We start from the raw sequence: 20,562 nt of genomic DNA on the forward strand, positions 1-20,562 counted from the left end.
TAGTACATTTTTCTTCTTCGATGAAGGCAAGTGAATGTAGCGGTGGTTGCTATCGTTTTGACCTGTTATTTCTATCACCTACACTCTAATATGCAGAATTATTGGATTCTTTCATAATTGAACTCTATGATGATGTTTTACTTGATTGTATTATGTTGATGCTCTATCATATATTGATGATTATTATGGTTCAAGTATGACCCATGAGATTAATTCACACCCCTGAAGGCAGATGAAGTCTTATTTGAGGTTTGCATTGTATCTAAAGGCATACGAAGTATTATTTGAGGATTGCATTGTAAATGAAGGCAGATAAAATATTATTTGAGGTTTGTATTGTATCTAAAGGAAGTGAAATTTATTGATAAATGCAGCATGCCATATACATTGCATGACTCATTTGCATCTGAAGTTTTGTCGTGACCTATGGTCCGACCGTACCGGTACAACTTAGCATCGTACGTTGCCCGAGGAGGGGTACGATGCGGCTTCATACCCTTAGAGGTATGAAGGCAGAGGACATATGCATTGCATTCATATGCATACATTGAAGTGATATTTGCAGATGATGTGGTTTTATACCCTCAGAGGTATGAAGATAGAGGACCTACACATTGCATTCCTATGCATACATCGAAGTGATATTTGCAGGTATTGTTGATGCAGGGAAGTGTTATACAACCTATTGTGGTTGTTCGAGGAAATGAGATGGTATTGGTTATATTGTGACTACTGAGTTCTATATCTACAAGTATTTCTAATCTTGATTGTGATTCTTTTAAAATGTTGATTAATTCAATGTGGTTTAAATATCTCGTCAAAACAATTAGCTTGCTGAGATGTTTCATCTCACTCTTGCATTACTCAATGCAGGTGCTTGTTGCTCATCAAGGGGAGTGGGAAGTAGCAGCACATACACCTTCACTCTCATAATAACACTGCCCAGGCGCAGTCATGATTTAATTAGAAACTTCTTGTCAAAGGATGTTTGTTTTAACTAGTCGTGCGCACTGGTTAATTCAGTTCATGTCGTTATGGTCGTCTTCCCATTGCTAGCAGATTATTAATGTCTATTATGTTTTCTTATCATGATATCTATTTATACTTTGTTGCTTCCCCGTTTATGCAATTTTCAAAGGAGACACTGTCGAAATTTTATATATGAATGTTAGATGTGTAGTTTAGTAGCATTCTGGGGTGTTTGTGGATCTCGGGGTGTTACAGTTGGTATCAAAGCTTAGGCTTTAGATTCTTGGCAATTTGAAGATAAATTTGACACACTTGCACATATAGGAAGGGTATGGGTTCAAGTATCTTTGATATATATTAGTGACTTTGAAGTGCATATGACAATAATTTCACCCCTCCCGATTCCTTTACGGTGATGTGGTAAGTTGTTTATGGCTTAATGCTTGATATAATTTATTTCTGAAATTTTGATATTGTTTTATTAATGCGGTAGATATCGCTGGTCATTTGTGAGAATGAAGTTGTTATTATGCTTGTAATATACAAGTATGCCTATGTTGTTTTCACTATGTTTTTCATGGTTGAGTTTTATTACAATAATATTGTTATATATGCTTGACTGAGGATGTTTCTAAGAGGACTGTGAATTGCGTGTTTTGGGGTACAAGGTAATCATCAATTTGAATTTAAGTTGTTGAGCAGTTGGTGGATAGCTCCAACTATCTTTGCAAAGAATGATTGTTTATGTTGAGAAACCAGTTCTGAAAGAAATGAATATTGGTACTTGTATATGGATTTTGGGGGAAGTCTTTACATAGCCAGAATGGCTTACATGTCTCTCTTCTATCGTGTGTTTTAGTAGCCACAAAGCCTAGATGTGGTTTAAAGTGGTTTCATGTTAGTCATGATAATTGTAGAATAAATCTTTGATTTTTCTTGATCCATTGATTATGTATTAATACGTTGAGGATTTGATGGTTCTCTTCCCGATGCATGTTTGTGGAGCCATTGTTGGACCACTTATCTATTGGTTTGAATGAAGTCATTGCCTAGCCTAAAGTTAGTTGTGTGTGGTTATTCACCTATTCCTAAATGATGTGGTTTTTACATCAGCTTGGGATGTTTGCCAAATGTGTGAAGGATTACGGGGTTAGTATTGGCCCTTTATGTCTGGTACTCTGAGTGCATGATATGATAGAATGAAATGTAAGTTTCTGAACTACAATAGATGAAGACTCATATTATGTGTAGGTTAACTTTAGTAGTTGGATATTTTTCTTAGTTGAGATGCTGAATGAAGTATAGTGACATGGGTTAAGCAAGTATTGTGTTGTTGTTGGGCTGTCAGTGCTCTATGTAGAGTTTTTGACATTTCTTCGATGAACTGTGCCGCACAAGATTTTATTGGCTTCTTGTCGGCTTTATTGCTCCATTAGTTCTGTAGATTTTCTCCCTTTTGGTGGGGTGCAAAGTATGTTAGATTACATGATTATCTTTTCATTATGGCAAGAACAAGGTTTAGGAAGATTAGGAGTTTTGTTTCAATAGAACTACTTGTTTCGTGGTGCTGTGAGGTGAGGTGTTTGATCTTCTTATACATTCATCTGGTGTGGATGTTTCACCAATGAATTAAAATGAATTGTTGAAGTTGGTAAAGGTTATGCTTAGTGCATATTACCCCTTCATAAAAGAGTGACATTTTAAGACATTGATGTTGATGTATGGTTGCATCCAAATTCGATGTTGTGAAATCGTAGTGTTGATTGCATCTATGACTTGGTTTGAGCTTCATTACATGTTGGTTCATGCTTGATGTCAGGTTGTGTAGTTTCCTTAGACAATTAGTCCAAGGTAGAAGTTCTTGTGTTAATTAAGACCAATAATGGACCCATGTTTTGAATAGTGGTGCTATATGGGGTACCTTGGGTGTTTTGCTTGGAGTGGTCGAATTCGAGGACGAATTCTTTTTAAGGGGGGTAGAGTGTAATATCCTAAAAAATGTTGTCAAAGGTTGATCTTCGGTGCGTGGATGTGGGGAAAGAGTTGTGGGCCGTTGGATGCAAAGTCAAGAGACATCTGAGGCGTCGTTTCTTTCTCCCACAAAACCCTAGTGGTCGCCCCCCTATTTTTCCCTTTTCTTGGCCGCCAACCCCCCCCCCCCTTTTCCCCACCCTTGGCCGCCCCTCCCCCTTCCCCTTGCAGCCACCCTCCACTACTTCCTCCTCCCTCTAGATCTCCCCCCACGCAGCAAGGATCGAGAAGAGGAGGAGCAAGATGGATTGAAGAGGAAGAGAGGATCAAGGAGATGTTCTACCCCCATCTCTTGCAGATTTTCTTGGGGAAACCCTAGGTAAGGATGGGATCCTTGTTTCTCCCTATAATTATGTGCTTTTGGAGGTTGTGGATCATGTGGATTGAAGGATTAGAGGTTGGATTAGGTGTGGGGTTAGGTTTTGATTTCGAATTTAATTTCTGCAGAATGGCATATTCGACAGTTTCTGTTCATACCAGTTTTCCGTGATCTTAGTGGCCTCAAAAAAATAAAAAGTCTATATATGAGTCGTAGATAATTTGTAGATCTTTCCGTGGCCGCGAAGAACACCTCAATCGGACATCAGAACAGAAAGTTATGACAGTTTGATTATAGCAGTTTTTCAGTCTCATAATTCTGTGCAGAATCTGTTCTCTTAAGAGTTAGGCAATTTTATCAACAGAATTAAATTGTGGGTTGGTAAAAGAAGTTGTAGATAATTTCATAAGCTTTCCAGATTGTTAAAGAGTGCATTCATATGATTTGTAAAACTCCAGTTATGTTTGTTTTACTGTGGCTGTTTCTGTTTGCGTGACAAAAATGAGTGGGTCTGTTTACCGGTGGGTTTCATCTAGTAAATGGCCGAATTGGCTCTTCCAACTATGGAGACTTTTGTATAGGGATAAAAGTTATTACTGCCAGCAAAATTTCATAATTTTTGGTTTAGTAGTTTGAGAGATATCGAATTTTGAAGTTAACTAGGCTGCTGTCTAAAACAGATTCAGTCAGTTATCTTGTCAGATGTTTTAGAATTTATTGTTGGCAGAATTTAATTATCCATTGAATACCGAAGTTGTAGATTGTTTTGTGTAGATACTCTTAGAGTATTTGTTTGATATCACCAATGTTTTAATTTTAAAGATACAAAATTAACAAACAGCGCTGCTGCTGTATAGCATGTGGTTCAGGGTGGGAGTCTTTCCACTAGGTCTTGGTTTCAAGTGTAGGAGTGTTTTGTTGATTGTTGGCAAATGTTTGTGAAATATTTGTACTAAGTTTTATGCCCGCTAGCAGGTGGCTACACTCCAGATCATGCCTAGTACATTTTTCTTCTTCGATGAAGGCAAGTGAATGTAGTGGTGGTTGCTATCGTTTTGACCTGTTATTTCTATCACCTACACTCTAATATGCAGAATTATTGGATTCTTTCATAATTGAACTCTATGATGATGTTTTACTTGATTGTATTATGTTTATGCTCTATCATATATTGATGATTATTATGGTTCAAGTATGACCCATGAGATTAATTCACACCCCTGAAGGCAGATGAAGTCTTATTTGAGGTTTGCATTGTATCTAAAGGCATACGAAGTATTATTTGAGGATTGCATTGTATCTGAAGGCAGATAAAGTATTATTTGAGGTTTGTATTGTATCTAAAGGAAGTGAAATTTATTGATAAATGCAGCATGCCATATACATTGCATGACTCATTTGCATCTGAAGTTTTGTCGTGACCTATGGTCCGACCGTACCGGTACAACTTAGCATCGTACGTTGCCCGAGGAGGGGTACGATGCGGCTTCATACCCTTAGAGGTATGAAGGCAGAGGACATATGCATTGCATTCATATGCATACATTGAAGTGATATTTGCAGATGATGTGGTTTTATACCCTCAGAGGTATGAAGATAGAGGACCTACACATTGCATTCCTATGCATACATCGAAGTGATATTTGCAGGTATTGTTGATGCAGGGAAGTGTTATACAACCTATTGTGGTTGTTCGAGGAAATGAGATGGTATTGGTTATATTGTGACTACTGAGTTCTATATCTACAAGTATTTCTGATCTTGATTGTGATTCTTTTAAAATGTTGATTAATTCAATGTGGTTTAAATATCTCGTCAAAACAATTAGCTTGCTAAGATGTTTCATCTCACTCTTGCATTACTCAATGCAGGTGCTTGTTGCTCATCAAGGGGAGTGGGAAGTAGCAGCACATACACCTTCACTCTCATAATAACGCTGCCCAGGCGCAGTCATGATTTAATTAGAAACTTCTTGTCAAAGGATGTTTGTTTTAACTAGTCGTGCGCACTGGTTAATTCAGTTCATGTCGTTATGGTCGTCTTCCCATTGCTAGCAGATTATTAATGTCTATTATGTTTTCTTATCATGATATCTATTTATACTTTGTTGCTTCCCCGTTTATGCAATTTTCAAAGGAGACACTGTCGAAATTTTATATATGAATGTTAGATGTGTAGTTTAGTAGCATTCTAGGGTGTTTGTGGATCTCGGGGTGTTACAAAGAAAGTCTATCTCTGAGATGGACTGTTATAATTGTGGAGAACTCGGTCATCTTGCTCATCAATGCAACAAGCCCAAGAAGAACAAGTTCAAGGGCAAGAAAGATGATGACAGCGATGATGAGAAAAAGGAAAAGAAATTCTTCAAGAGAAAGGATGGGAAGCACAAAAGATTCCATAAGAAGAAAAATGGAAAGGCATAAATTGTTGGTGACTGGCTCACTGACATTGAGTCCTCAAACGGGTCTTCTTCAAGTGAAGAAGAGAATGATGAAAAAGTTTCCGCTATCGCTGGGGATTTCTCTTCACCACCACCATCACCCTCATCCACTTCTCACCTATGCCTCATGGCTAAAGGTGAACGGAAGGTACAAATTGAGAATGATATTATTAATGATAGTAATAGTGATAGTGATGATGAGTATGCTTCTCCTTCCTATGATGAATTAGCTGACTTACTTAAAGAATACACTCAAATCATTAGGAAGTCAAAAGCTAAATGTGATAAGTTAAAGAATGAAAATGAATTTTTAACTGCCAAGTATGACATAGTTGCAAAAGCTAGTGAAGAAATGAAAGAAGAAAACAAAACTATGTCATCCACTCCAAATGAGCTCAAATCCTCCCTAAAAGATACCAAAGATAAGTGTGAAAAATTAAATGAAGCAAATAGAGAGTTGAAAGATAGACTTGTCAAAATTAAGGAAGATTATACAAAAATTAAAATTGACTATGATAATCTTCTTGTTGCAAATGGGCTTTTATCTTGTAATACACATGAGGCTATTAACCATGCTGTCAAGATTGATGTAGCAACCTCATGTGATGATTTGAGACAAGTTGATCAATCTAGTCTTAATGATGAATTGACTGAAAAAGTTGAAGTCCTGACACTAGAGAACCAGAAATTGAAGAGATACTTGGCAGAGGCAACCACTAGAGGAAAAGTTGTTATAGAAAGCAATGACATTAACAATGAGTTGGCAGTGGACAATGAAAGGCTTAAAATGAGGTCAAGAAACTTAAGAATGAAAATAAACTTCTTGCCACAAGTGTGCAAAAGTTCAACAAAGGTCAATACCTTCAAAATGAATTGCTCATGAACACTATCATGAAAAATAACAAGAGTGGTATTGGATACAATTCTTTTGTGCAAAAGAAAGCAACAAGTCAATACAAGGCAAAACAGACTCCTAAGCCTATCAAATGCTTTGAGTGTGGAAAAGAAGGACACTTTGCCCACAACTGCAAAGCCAAACCACCAACTCCCTTGCCAAAACACTCAAGGCCATTTGCTTTCAACACTCATTATGTTCTAAGAAAAGTAGCAAATGGAAAAGTCAAAGTTACATTCCTAGGTCCACCAAGCAAGAGTAGACCTAGACAAATTTGGGTTGCAAAGTCCTTGATTAAGAAAGTTACTGGTCCTATGCAAAATAGGGCCCTCAAAATTGAAGCTTGATTTATTTGTTCATGTAGGTGAACTACAAGACCGGTGGGAGCCATTGGGTTATTGACAGTGGATGCACTCAACATATGACTGGCAACCCACGGATGTTCACCTCACTTGATAAAAATGTTGATGAACAAGACAAAATCACTTTTGGGGATAATTCAAAGGGAAAGGTTCAAGGTTGGCAAGGTGGCTATCTCAAATGATGTTTCAATTTCAAATGTTCTCTTGGTTGCACCATTAAGCTTCAACTTGCTATCAGTGGGTCAAATTTGTGATCTTGGCCTTCAATGCTTATTCACTCCTACAGAGGTTGTTGTGTCAAAAATGGATGATGAGTCAATGGTGTTCAAAGGATTTAGATACAACAATCTATACTTAGTGGATTTCACTTCTGAAAATGCAAACTTAAGGACTTGCCTCTTTATCAAAGCATCACTTGGATGGATATGGCATAGAAAGCTTGCACATGTTGGAATGAGCACACTCAAAAAAGTACTAAAGAAAGACATGGTTAGAGGACTAAAGGATGTTGTATTTGAAAAGGACAAGCCTTGTAGTGCATGTCAAGCTGGAAAGCAAGTTGCTAACACACATCCTACAAAAAATATTTTATGTCAACATCAAGGCCACTAGAGTTGCTTCATATGGATCTATTTGGACCAACAACTTATGCTAGTGCTGGTGCCAACCTCTATTGTCTGGTTATTGTTGATGACTTTTCAAGATACACTTGAGTGTTCTTTCTTCATGATAAGTCTAAGGTTGCATCTATATTCAAGAAGTTTACCAAGAAGGCTCAAAATGAATTTGATTGCAAAATCAAGAAGATAATGAGTGACAATGGAAAATAATTTGACAACACCAACATTCATGAGTATTGTGATGAAATTGAGATCAAGCATGAAGTTTCTGCAACATACACACCTCAACATAATGGAGTTGTTGAAAGAAAGAATAGGACCTTGATCACTCTTGCAAGAACAATTATTGATGAGTATAACACACCGGAGAGGTTTTGGGCTGAAGCTGTCAACACTGCATGCTACGCATCAAACAGGCTATTTCCTCATCGGCTACTTGAGAAGACTCCCTATGAACTGCTAAATGGGAAAAAGCCAGACGTCTCCTTCTTTCGGGTGTTTGGATGCAAATGTTACATCTACAAGAAACACCATCACCTAGGTAAGTTTCAAAGACGTTGTGATATTGGTTTCTTACTTGGTTTTTCATCAAAATCCAAAGCATATCGAGTAGTCAATCATGCTACTGGTGTGGTAGAAGAAACATATGATGTGGAGTTTGATGAGACTAATGGCTCTCAAGGAGCACTTGAAAATCTTGATAATGTAGGTGATGAGCCACTTAGGGAAGCTACGAAGAACTTGCCAATTGGAGCCATCAAACCAAAAGAAGATGAAGAAGAGGTGCAAAATATTGACAGGCCTTCTTCATCAAATGTACCACATGATGATGAAAAAGATGAGAGGCATGCAAATGAAGATACATTTGTATCTCAAGAACAAGCAAGGGTACTAGTTGAAGATGTTGATGCTCCAAGATCTTCTTCCCAAGTGGTTGACAAGAGGAACTCATCACTACTTCAAGCACACCCACAAGATCTAATCATTGGGAGTCCTTCACAAAGGGTTATCACTCGTTCTCATAAACAGGCTTCATTTATTAAACATCACTCTTTTGTTTCTTGTGTTGAGCCTACATGTATAGATGAGGCGCTAGAAGATTCGGACTGGGTGAATGTCATGCATGAAGAATTAAACAACTTCACCCGCAACCAAATTTAGACCCTAGAAAAGCCTCCACAATATGCAAGGGTCATTGGAACAAAATGGGAGTTTCGAAACAAACAAGATGATCAAGGTGTGATTGTACGGAACAAGACAAGACTCGTTGCAAAGGGCTTCTCTCAAGTTGAAGGCTTAGATTTTGGAGAGACCTTTGCACCGATTGCTCGACTTGAAGCCATCTGTATCCTACTTGCATTTGCATCTTGCTATGACATAAAGCTTTATCAAATGGATGTAAAAGGTGCATTTTTAAATGGCTTCATAAATGAACTTGTATATGTCGAGCAACCACCCGGGTTTGAAGACCCTAGATATCCTAATCATTCTTACAGGTTGTCCAAGGCGCTATATGAGCTAAAGCAAGCTCTAAGGGCTTGGTATGAGCGTCTTCACGACTTCCTCATCGAGAAGGGCTTCAACATCGGGACCGTCGACACAACTCTACTCACAAAGAAACATAACGGTGATATTTTCATTTGTCAAGTTTATGTTGATGATATAATCTTTGGCTCGACAAATGGTTATCATTGTAAGGAATTTGGTGAGTTGATGTCGAAGGAGTTTGAGATGTCAATGATTGGTGAGCTAACCTACTTCCTCGGCTTTCAAGTCAAGCAAATGAAAGATGGGAACTTCCTCTCACAAGAGAAGTACACCAAAGACTTGTTGAAAAGATTCAAAATGAAGAAGTGCAAACCAATCAAGACACCCATGCCTACTAATGGACATATCGACCTAGATGAGGGAGGTAACCCAGTTGATCAAACTCTCTACCGTTCCATGATTGGTAGTTTATTGTATCTTACCGCATCTAGGCCCGAAATAATGTTTAGTGTTTGTATGTGTGCTCGATTTCAAGCAAATCCTAAGAAAGCTCATCTTCACGCTGTTAAAAGAATTCTTATGTATTTTAAGCACACCTCATGTGTTGGCCTTTGGTATCCCAAAGGAGCTACTTTTGACTTAATTGGCTATTCCGACTCAGATTATGTCGGTTGCAAAATTGATAGAAAAAGTACATCCGGAGGATGCCACTTGCTTGGGAGATCACTAGTTTCATGGACCTCCCAAAAGCAAAATAGTGTTGCCTTGTCAACCGCCGAAGCGGAATACGTTGCCACGGGTGCTTGTTGCACACAAATTCTTTATATGAAACAAACTCTTCTAGACTATGGTCTAGTCTTAGAAAGGGTACCTTTGTTGTGTGACAATGAGAGTGATGTTAAAATTGCTAATAATCTTGTACAACACTCTCGCACCAAGCACATTGATATCCATCATCACTTCCTTAGAGATCATGATGCTAAAGGAGATATTATTTTAGAAGGAGTGAGATCAGAAGATCAATTAGCTGACATTTTCACAAAGCCTCCAGATAGAACCCGCTTTTGTATGTTGAGGAATGCGCTAAATATTCTTGATCTCAGAAATTTTACTTAATCTCAAAATGGTGATGTCAAACTTGCATTGCATGTTTAAATTTCTTGTATTGCATCTAGGGCTTGTCTAACCTAGTTAAGATAACCGCCGACAAAGCAAGTGAAAAGGCTTAACTCGGGCTCAAACTTGACAAGTCCTAGCATTTAAGCTTCTTTGGTACTTAAAATTTTATTCACTATGCAATTGTTGGTTTTTGAGATATGCATGTGGTACTGCATTTAGGGGGAGTATTCACAACTCAATTTGTTCATGAAACCTCTAGTGTCAAACCAAATGCAAATATCACCATTTGACTATTTTCTCTAAAAACTATCTAGCCTATGGCAAAGTATTTTAAAAAATATGAGAGAATATGTGAGGGTACCAATACCTGTCCCACCAAGTGTTCTTTTGTGTGCTTATAAGTTGGGATTTGGTTTGGTTCAAAATTTCTTAAAAATATTCAAAATTCCCTCTGTCTGGATCAACGGACAGTTTGGTGTGCACAGGAAACTGCACAGTGCAATGTCCGGTGCACCGGTTGGGCGCGCGTAGATCCAGTTCTGTGCTGCTCTGTCCAGTGGTTCACCGAACAGCTACTATGCGTTGTCTGGTGTGCACCGGACAGGCATTGTACACTATCCGGTGTGCCCATGACCCATTTTTAAAAAGCCTTCTCCGCCCGAGCAGCGCCCAGGCTCTCATTTCACTCGCTGCTCTCTCTGCCTCTGCTCATCTCTGGTGATCTCCTCTCCCCACCTCGCCGCCGGCGATCACCGGTGGGGTGCTTGATCGAAGGGTCTCCTCCACCCAGTGCTCCTTCCTCTCCTCTCTCTGGTAAGCAAATCCATTCTCCCCTCTCTGTTCTACCAGTGGAGCTCTATGCATGGGTGCTTTCCACCTTTTGTGCCAAATCCAGATTTTGTGCAATTCCCTGTGAATCAATTGCATGGGTGCTTGTCTTGTCCTCTCTTGAATCCTCCTGCAGGTGTCCATCTCCTTTTTGGGAGGTTTTAAACCCCCAAATAGCCATTTCACTCAAAACCCAAAACCTCGCACGTCACGTGTTCGGTGAAATGCCCAAACCACTCAAAATTGCTCAAATCGATCCCAGTTTTTTCAGCACCCACATGACACCTCCAGTAACTCCCTCGCCAAAATCCACGCCTATCCGATATCCCAGACACTAAATACACCACTGTTTCTCATTTATAGCAATTGTTTCTGAGCCAAGTGCCAAAATGTCGTTCTCTCCTTCAAACCAAGCACACACTTCACTCATATTTAATCATATATACCTATCTGTGAAGTATCGACTCAATTCCACGTCATTTCATGCCTCTTTTCAAATTTCAAACCTCCTATGGCACAATTCGTCGTTATCAAGCCATTTGACCCCTTTTTCTCTAAATCACCTAGTTTTGTGTCTTAACTCTCTGTGTATGTATTTGTTCACATTTCATATACTTATGACTATGTGACTAATGCGTGCTCACCTCTTCTGTCATTTCAGTGACCTCACATGTCGGTGTGTCGTCTCCTATCCTATCTGGATCTTCTCTCTCTCGAGAATTCCAGGTAGCTATCACTTCATTTGAGATCCTATCGGCTGCTCTCTACTCCTGCTTATCCTTTCACTCTATCGTGCAGCAGTCAGGTCAGGATGGTGCGGATGAAGAACGTCTCATCGTCAGGGGGAGGAGCCAACGAGGACCCTCCTCGCCCCTTCAGGCAGGTCAAAGGGAAGACAGTTTACCTCGAGCAGTAGGAGGGCAGAAAGAAGCGTCGTATGGACAGAGCCGCTCGTGCAGCACTTGCAGCGGCAGTAGCAGCAGAGCAGGATGAGCAAGGAGGACAGCTCCAGATCTCCTCAGATCAGATAGCCTATCGAGTTCGTCGCCTCGCATCTCGGCCTTGCTCCACTGCTCCCTCCACACCTTCCGCCACTGTCTCTACTCCACCTCCCACTTCACCAGCTCCTGCTGCTCTAGAGCCATCCACTACTTCCGCTGTACCCACCACCTCCACCACTCCAGCTTCCACTGCTCCCCCTCCCGCTCCCATTTCCGCTCCGCCCATTCCACCACCTCGCTTTAGGGAGCATGACGAGACTGAGGTGCGACCACTGGCTGCCGATCCACGTCTACTCGACCTTCAGCATGCTACTGCAGCCCAGGTACGTCGGTTCAGACACGTACTCGTGAATCTTGGTTGTCAGCTCAGAGGGACCCTGCGGTTGCACCTCTCTTCAGTACCAGGACTCAGGAGTCCTTCTTCAGGGCACAGCTGACAGCTCAGATTGCTTTGTGAGCGCACCGGCTTCTGGATCTACCTGCTTTTCTGTTAGCCGTTGGTGCCGACTCTGAGGGGCACCTTACTTATCTGCCAGGACTGCTTTCACTCTTGACCGCGAGTGGCAAGTATATTGAGGAGTGGATCAGAGTGTTCTATGCCACCGTGTGGATTGACCCTGACCATCACTGGATGAGATTCCGTTTTGAGCGAGAGGATGTCACTTTGCATACCAGTCAGATCCGCCAGCTCCTTGGATTTCCAGAGTCGTCGACTAGGCTCCATAGTTTGTGCTATGGCACTTCAGATCCTCCTCGTCGCCCTCACGGCGGAGTTGCACCCGCCACAGCTCACGTCGTAGCCTGTTCAGACCGCCTTTCACAGATGGGTCGCGACGATCTCCTACCGACTCCACTACTGCAGCGAAGTTCCTATATGAGCTGATGAGACGTACACTACTACCCAGGATGTGATACAGAGAGGCAACCACTCATATTCAGCTATGGCTACTTGTAGCCTTGGTCTCACATTTAGAGTTCGACGTGGTTGACTTCCTTATTTGTGAGATCAAGGACATAGTATTGGATGGTCTCTGTGCTCGTCATCATCTGCCATATGCTCATTATCTCTGTCACATCTTTGCGCAGCTGATCAGGCCATCTTAGTTCCAGGGCACCCTCGAGGCTCTCGCCTTTAGTTCGGTTTCTATCGTCCAACCCCTAAGGATCCAGTACCAATGCCAGATCTAGTGTCAGATATCTGGCCTGAGGATGAGATTTTCAGACAGTTTGAGACCCAGGGTGTCGTTGCTGATTCTTCTTCAGATGATGATGAGGGCCTAGGGATCCCGCCACCGCCTCTTGTGCCACCTCGCTCACATTATCACGAGGCAGGTAGTTCCAGTGCTGCTCCTGCTATCCCACCAGCTATTGACCCTGCTCTAGCCGCTATTCTTCAGTCACTTACGCATCAGTGGGCTCATCTGGCAGCAGAACAGGCTTGACAGGCAGCCATCTAGCAGCAGATGTCTGAACGTATGCTCTCCATGTTTCAGACTATCTAGGACCATCATGACACTCTTCAGTAGCAGCTCTTGGCAGACAGGGCCGAGCATCGGGCGTTCATCACGCATATCCTTCAGCACACCGATGTTCAGCTCCCTCCAGTACAATCTCCTCCTCTAGCTCTTCAGGTTGCTGTCGTACCAACTCTTCCGGTAGGACCCCCACTTTCCTCGTTTGGTCCTTCTTCTCCGCTCAGGCCGGTCACTTTGGACTTCTCGTCACCGGTCGTCGGACCCATCAGCGCTCAGTCACCAGTGCCACCAGCGCCTGCTGTTACCACTGCTGCTATGGTGGTGTCCGTGACTGCACCAGCTCCGAAGGATCCTGCATCGCAGCCTTCATCAGAGTTAGTACCAGCTCCAGCTTCTACTATAGATCCTGGATCCGAGACTAACTCTGATCCTCAGCTTGCGTTTGCGCTTCTACCTCGATAGCGATCGGATGCGCTCTCGCCTTCTTCCTCTTCTGGTTTGTAGGTTCGGGTAACCCTTTTGGTCTTTGATGCCAAAGGGGGAGACATATGAGTGTGAGAGCTAGGGGAGTTAGGGAGTTAGTTGAGAGTGCCTTTTGATATTTTGATGTAATATATTTGCTTGATACTCTCTGTACTAGCTCCACTTTTATATGACACTTAACTCATAAACTCTATGATATGCTCTCGATGCTTGTTATTGACTGTGTGTGTATTATGTTTTCACCTAAGATGTTATCACCAGTCGTTCAGTTCTTGTTCATGGATTTCATTTCATTCTTATATGAACAAGAAACTTACGTTGTTTATGCGCCTATACTTACTATTCTTTTACACACCCCTTTCTGTCAAAATTATTGAGCATAACTAACCATCTTCTCTTTTGACAGAAAAACAAACAAACTATTCTCACACTCTTGTAGGGTTGTCATCAACCACCAAAAAGGGGGAGATTGAAAGCATCTAGGCCCCTGGTTGGTTTTAGTAATTAATGACAACGTAATATTATATGTGACTAACGTGTGTTTTGCAGAGCAAATGGTAAGTTAGATTGTATTACAGGAAGTTGTACTACAACGGTGAAAACAATCACTGAGATGAGAACTTGAAGCGACGGCTGAAACGACGAATCAAAAGATGAAGGTCTTCATATTCCAAGTGTCAGGAGTTGCGGACACTTGGTATAGAATTATGTCTTCTATTTTATTTTAGCCATACTATAAAGAGGGGTTGTGGATGAGTAATTTTGACCAAGAGAATTCTAGTGTAGTGTTGGTGCATATTCACACTCTAGTACTAGGTGTCACTCTATAACACACTCACGAGTTAGAACGAAAATTGTTTCGAAAAACAAAAGGAAAAAGAAGTTAGGGTTTCTGTCTTCGGGGCACCGGACTGTCCGGTGCACCCTTCGACGGTGGGGCCAGCCAGCCCCGGGGGCAGCGCCTCTGTCCCCGAGAAAACCCGAGAGCAACGAGTTGAGAAAAAGATTTTTAGCCGCCACACCGGACTGTCTGGTGTGCCATCAGCCTAACGGCTAGCTGTCAGAACTAGCCATTAGAGTCGACCGTTGGCGCACCAGTGGCGCACCGGATTGACCGGTGCGCCCATGCGCAGAACAGCCTGGTAACGGCTAGTTTGATGGGTGGGGCTATTTATACCCCCTCCACATACCATATTGAGTGTCTTGATGCCCACATTGATGACCATACATTGCTAGAGCATTGCAAGCACCACAAAGCATAGTGAGGTGATTAGAAAATCTTAATCCCGCATCAGGATCTCATTAGTGCAAGTGAGAGCCACCTAGAGCACATACCACATGCATTAGGATTCTCTTGATCAAGTGAAAGTCTATGACTTGTTACTCTTGGTGATCGGCATCACCTAGACGGCTTGGTGGCGTTTGAAGCACGGTGATCACCTTGGAGGATTTGTTGGTGACCTGGCTCAAGATTGTCAACGGTCGTGAGGGATCCACCGCGCCGGAGTGGCCAAGGATCACCTCATAGTGAGCACTTGTTTCTTGCGAGGACCAAGGGGGAGTGATACCCTTGCGCGGGTGCTCCAGCGAGGACTAGGGAAGAGTGCCGACTCTTCAATTCCTCGGCAAAAAATTGGAGGAGTCTTCTCAACCTTGCTTTACATTCTGCACTTAATTCAAGCATTTACTTTGTTCAATTGTTTAGCAAGTAGTTGAAGTAATGTTTTAGGATTGTTATCTTTCTAGTAGTTTTCTCTTATTGCTAGTAGTTGGGTGATGTTGGGCTCTACCTTAGAGTTTAAATATTTACTTAGGGTTTAATTGTTGTTGAATTTTTTGAAAAGCCCAATTCACCCCCCCCCCCTCTTGGGCATCGTGATCCTTTCAGACGCACAGAGCAGGAGCTTTTCTCGAACGGCTATATTTGAGTTAGTGCCTTAATATACTTCACCCAACCGGCCATTTGAATGTGTGAGAGCCCAAGCAACATACCAACACTTGTTATAAACATTTCAAGTGCTCATACACCCAAGTGCTTAATAGAATCACTCGGTGATTAGCGTAGGTGCTTTGTGAAGTGCTTAGGTTAGTAAGAACACTTATGCGCTTGCTCTAAGTTGTTCCTAGTTAGTTGAGTGACTTTAGAAAAAACCCCTTGGCTCTTGTGCGAACCATTGTAATTGTATCGAGTGGGGCGAGAGTCTTGCGAGACCGTGTCAACCGCGTTTGTGACACGTCTGCCACCATGTACCGTAGGGAACGAGGCCCACGGTGTTTCGGCCGGAAGCTCGATAGTGGAGACGACGGAAGCATCCGAGAGGAGTCGGAAGTGGAGCATCACTTGCGCATGGAGAAGGCCCGCAGCTCTCTACAGAGTTACTCGTCCATGGTGCTTGGCCCTCGCGTGGGCTACCCATTACGTAGGGGCACCAACGAGGATTAGCCGGGACCTTGCGTGGTTCTAGATACCTCAGTAAAAATACCGGCATCGTCCACAGGAGTTTGCATCTCTACCTTTACTCTTTACCTTCCGCATTTACATTAAGTACTTATCATTCAATCTCTCCTTGCTTGTTAGAATATTTAGGATTGGAACTTAGGTTGCAAAACTCCTTTTGCAGTAGAGATAGCAACACTTATACAAAACCTAGTTTGCACATTCTAGATTACTTATTTGCATAGGTTTTGTTCTATGGATTTATTTGTGGCCTAGTTTAGAGATATTTTTTAGAAGTCCTAATTCACCCCCTTCTTAGGCGTCAGCGTGCTCCCTGGTCCGTGCTTCCCATGACTATGTGTGGGCTTCATGAGGGCGTGAGGAGGCTTAATAACCCCTAACTGGGCTGCGTGAGCTGAAGAGGTTCTATAAAAAATTTGGGCCTACACTCTGGGTTGTGGCCCAAGCGGACATGGGCCTTGGTCCGCCCCTGTTCCCCCAACAGTTGTTTGGACGATAGCCGAGCACTACAGGAGACGAGGGCTTCCGTCCATTAGCTTTGTTACTTGTTTTCTAGGAACATGTACAAACATTTAATACAAGTAAGTCCTAATAATGGTCTAATCTTTTGGTTCGAGCACAAGAAGCTTTAGTACCGGTTGGTAGCTGCAACCAGTACTAATGTAAAGGATTTAGTACTGGTTTAATTTACCAACTGGTACTTAAAAAGAACTTTAGAACCAGTGTGGAGAAAGATTTTATACTGATATGTGCCCTATATATATGGCTAGAGAACCTCGTGCTTCACCTCTCCATGTTGCCGCCTCCAGAGAACCTCTGCTTCACCTGTTCATAGACACCGCCGCCACTCCCTACCGCCAATGGAGATCTTCCTCGCCTTCGCCTAAGGACTCCAAGCAGCTAGTCGCGTTTGCCCAAGTATTGTGGTAAGGTTACTTAGCCACTCCACTTGTTAATTAGTTGTAGGAAGGTGGTTGTTTGTATGTAACCTGGTCATGCTACCTGTGGATGTTTTCATGATTTATGCAATAAGGAATAGTATTAACTTGTGGTTTCATATAAATGAAGGACAACTCTAACCGACAATATTAACTTGTGGTTCATATAACTGAGATCCTGTTAGAGTATGCATTAATACAATGAACACGCTAACCAATAGTATTAACTTGTGGTTTCATATAAATGAAGGACAACTCTAAAAAGAAATCATATGTGGCACTAGTCCCAAAAGCATAATACATTCCATCTAAAAATAACATATGTCGCAAGTTTTCATGTCCCTCGGTTCCACTAGCGACCATTATCGTAGCCTTCGAGGCATAGTTGTTCACAATCACGACTAGCCTCCCCGGCAGGTCCCTCCGTTCGCATTGCCCTCCCCATAGGTCCACTTCTAGCTAAGACAGGGGTGAATTCACCCTGCTCAATGATTTCCCTGAGGTTTGTCCTGAGGCCCCCTTCCCGTCTAGGGTATCCCGAAGAAGAAAGAGCGGTGTGGTGTAGTGTTTCGCGTAAGACTCTTCGAATGAAGGGTAGGAAAGACTCGAAGCATTTGATTATAGAAGAGAAAAAGTAACATAGTTGGTTTTGCAATGGGAATTCCTGCTAGTTACTTCTGTCGAGTCTGTTGTTCGTTCGTCCCATCTCAATTGGATCATGGTACGCTTCCTGTTCTGAAAGTCACCAAAGGGAAACGAGAAAAGGAGGAAATAGGGAGAGAGAACCGGGGTTCAACCGAGGTCCCTCCCCTGTTTACCGTGTTCGATGTCGAGACCATTTTTCAAAAGGCATGCTTTATTTACAACTGTTCGAGGGTTTTAAAAGAAAGAAACGCATCCACTCCGGTTGGGCATCTACTACAGGCTCTTCACCAGAGGTGTTACATCCGACGATCCCTCTAACTCCTACCATGTGTGGCGCCCCACCTCGTCGGGACCACCGGTGGAGCCACGATGGCCGGGCAGCCTTCGTCCCCTTCACCGTCAATGGGTTCTTCATCGTCGCTTCTGGAGGGACTCAGATCTAAGTCTGAGTCCGTGTGGAGTGTGTCAAAGATGAATTCCCCGCCGTCGTCGGTCATCCCTATGAACTCCAGGTCGTCGGAGCCACTTCTGGCACTGCACGAGCGGAGGCGACGGCACGGACACTCTCCTCGCCGGTGCCGTCGGTGCAGTCATCGTCGCCTTCCTACTGCCCCTTCTTGCGCTGAGCTACGACCGATTCGCCAAAATCGTGGCCTATGTCGACAAAACACGGTGTGAAATCATGTCGCACAAGCAGTAGGAAACAAATCCGACTGGCCTTTGCTGAGCAGTGCTTGCTGTCTGTTGTGCTTCTGCAGCCACCCTGTCAGCACGATACGATACGCAGTACCGAAACGGCCTTGGACTCCAAGGCGCCCACCGTCGCCTCCTTCTCATCCAGAGAGCCAAATTTGATCAGCCCAGGGATTCTCAAGGTTGTTAATATACAAGCAAATAAAAAAAGACAACATTGATGGCATGTATATGTGTTGTGCTTTGTTTACATTCCCTGGAATTAATGTGCAGCCCGACCTGTCGTAGCAGGGGATCGACATCCTGGCAGCATGGACGCCGTTGTCGCCGGTGTCTGGGAACCTCAAAGACAGCAGGTTCGCGGCGTACAACATCGTATCAGGCACGTCCATGGCGTGCCCCACGCCACCGGCGCCGCGGCGTACGTCCAAGTCCTTCCACGGTTCCACCCCGACTGGTCGCCGACGATGATCATGTCAGTCAGCCCTCGTCACAACAGGTAATTAAGCCACACACGTACTAGTCACCGCCCACCCCGTTATAGCGGAACTGACACCTGCCTACGACGAACGAATTAAGCTACGCCCATGGACCCGTCGCGCAACTCGGGCGGCGGCGAGCTCGCCTACGGCGCTAGGCAGCTGAACCCGTCACGGGCGCGCGACCCCGGCCTCGTCTACGACGCGCGCGAGGCCGACTACGTCCGCATGCTGTGCACGGAAGGGTACAACTCCACGCAGCTCCGGGCCGTCACTGCCTCACCAGTTCCAACGCCACGGCCTGCAGCAGCGGCAGGAAGGGGCGTCGCCGCCAGCCTCAACTACCCGACGATGGCGCACCACACCAAGCCGGGCAAGAACTTCACCGTCGGCTTCCCGCGCGCCGGGCTCCGTGTACACCGCCAAGGTCTCATCAGAGTCACCGTCGTGCCCAAGAGGCTGGTGTTCAGCAGGCTCCTCCAGAGGCTGTCGTTCACCGTGACGGTCTCCAGCGCCCTGCCAGCTGCCAATGAGTCCGTGTCGGCCGCTGTCGTGTGGCCGGATGGTGTGCGCTAGGTTAGGAGTCCGATTATTGTGCACACTGTGCCAAATTGAGGGCACTGCTCTGCTCGGGACAATGGCATTGCTACAGCTAGCAAAATAAACAATGCTAGTGACAGTGTTTAGATGTGTCGTTGGGGGGGAAATCCGTCAGTCCTAGATGTACCACCAAATCACCAATACAGGTGACGGCAAATCTTGGATTCCCAAGATCTCAAACTGTAATGCATCTGAGGAATTATTCCACTGGCATACATTGGGTACCCGTTACTATGTTAGAGCAACTCCTATAGATCACTTAAAACACCACGAAAAATATTTTTTGGCAAAACTTCACGTTTTCTGCCCTCCAACAGTCTCTTCATTTTCCCCCCCAAAACCATCTCATCCCGAATATGAGCTCCTCCTCCCCGCATTTTTTCGCCTCGGCGATTCCTCCCCTATCGACCGTGCGCGCGCGAAATCAGACTCCCGCGAAAAGTTGCCCGCGCAAGGTTGTGTTAGAGCTGCACGTGGGTGCGGGAAACGTCCATGTCGTCCGGCTTGAGTGGCGGAGGTGGTACCAGTGGGGGAGGATTGAGCGGCGGTGGAGGAGGAGGCCGAGGCGACGACGAGTATTGGCAGTTGGATATGCAGCCTGCTGGATCTGCTAATTCGAATGAGCCGGCGAACTCCGTAGGTGGCAGATTCCCCCAAATGCATGTGACCGGCAGCGGTGAACTCGACCTCGACGGCGGGGGTACCTTGCGTGTAGGTGG

At 43.7% G+C, this 20,562-nt stretch overlaps 1 pseudogene; it reads left to right on the forward strand.

Moving 5' to 3' along the window:
* The first annotated feature begins 18,143 nt into the window (after positions 1–18,143).
* LOC109941171 (subtilisin-like protease SBT4.3) lies at positions 18,144–19,819 on the forward strand (annotated as a pseudogene).
* Positions 19,820–20,562: the final 743 nt, after the last annotated feature.

Source organism: Zea mays, chromosome 7 (genome assembly GCF_902167145.1).
Source record: "Zea mays cultivar B73 chromosome 7, Zm-B73-REFERENCE-NAM-5.0, whole genome shotgun sequence".
Lineage (NCBI taxonomy): Eukaryota > Viridiplantae > Streptophyta > Magnoliopsida > Poales > Poaceae > Zea > Zea mays.